This window comes from Bos indicus, chromosome 8 (assembly GCF_029378745.1).
Source record: "Bos indicus isolate NIAB-ARS_2022 breed Sahiwal x Tharparkar chromosome 8, NIAB-ARS_B.indTharparkar_mat_pri_1.0, whole genome shotgun sequence".
Lineage (NCBI taxonomy): Eukaryota > Metazoa > Chordata > Mammalia > Artiodactyla > Bovidae > Bos > Bos indicus.
The window spans coordinates 59,961,779-59,963,286 of record NC_091767.1 but is presented as its reverse complement, the minus strand read 5'-3'; positions in this window follow the sequence as shown (position 1 = coordinate 59,963,286).

The window sequence follows — 1,508 nt, the reverse complement described above, 5'->3', positions numbered from 1 at the left end:
TTTTCTGGAACTCACTTGCTTTTACAATGATCCAGCAGATGTTGCTTTAGTCCTGTCCAAATCTTTGGGAACCTATGGACTCTAGTCCGCCAGGCTTCTTTGTCCATGGCATTCTCCAGGCAAGAATACTCCAGAGGATATTCCTGACCCAGGTATTGAACCAGGATCTCTTATGTCTCCTGTATTGCAGGGGGATTCTTTACCACAGGCACCACCTGGGAACTAGTTATACTGTGGTGTGACTTCATAACTGCAGAGGCTTAAAAACACAAAGGTTCTTTTTCTTGCTTATGCTGCAGGTCCATCAGAGATTGGATGGGGGATCTACTGCATCTTTATCATCCTGTGGGCCTCAAGATGACAAAGCATCTGCCATATGGCACATGCTGGTCAAATGGCAAAAGAAGAAGAGAAGATGACAGAGCCTGTGTGGATTCTTGCAGCTTCCACTCAGAAATGACCTCTTCCTTCCACTTCCACTTCATTGCCCAATGTGAGGTACAGGCCAGCGCTGACACCAAGGGTTGGGGATGCCCACCAACCCCACATCTGGAAGGAGGGGGAGGACTGAGGAATTCCTGAAGACCCTGGTGACAATGACACTACCCTACAGTCAACCCAGGAGCTACTAGAGGTTTCTAGAGCTTCCATTCTCTGGCCAGCTGTGCCTCACTGGCTGCTTCCAGGTTAATCAACCCAGGAGGCACTGGTTAGCTGGCCTGTGTGACTCTGGACTGGAGTATCCAGCTAGGTTTCCACTGGCCCTCCAAGAGCTTCCTTTGCTCTCAGGTTCTGGGTTCAGGTTGAGCAGGAGAGAATCTGGAAGAGATGGAAAGGTAGAGGCAAGGCCGTACTGAGGTGGTGGAGCCCTCACTTGCTGTCAGTGCAGCCCCTCGGGCTCCTGCCAGGCCACCTGCACCCGCTCTGAGGCCCGAGCAAAGGGAGCTCCAATGCAGAGAGTGCCAGCTCCTCCTGGGGTCACGATGTCACTGAGTCCGAGGCAGTGAGGGCCAGACACGGGTTCCAGCGTGTCCTCCTGGGTGGTGGTCTGTCCCCACCTGCCCCTTCATGCCACCCGAGAGCAGCTTCAGACGCGACACCAAGTGCAGAGGCCGAGCGTGGCACAGGCTTCTCCTGCAGCTCCCACAAATGACAGCGCTGTTCTCCACAACAAAGCCTTAATCACTCACACTGGTCCTGACACTTTGTCCAGATCCTGGCTCATTAGCCACCAAAGAAACTATGTTTGCTCCCCATCATCAGAGCAGGAAGACCACATTCTTCAGCTGAGTCCTCAGAACTCGAAAACCAGGCTCTCCACACTGTCAGCCCGATATTCAATTCACCTCTCACACAGTCGACCCCTCGCTAGTGTCTATAAGGTGTCATATCTTGGTTTGTTGCTCATGCTGTTCTCTGGGGAGACCTGGGACTTTCTTTCAAGGCACCTTCGACACCATCTCTCTGATACAGCCTTTCCTGGCCCTTTATAGGGGTTCACTCCTTTG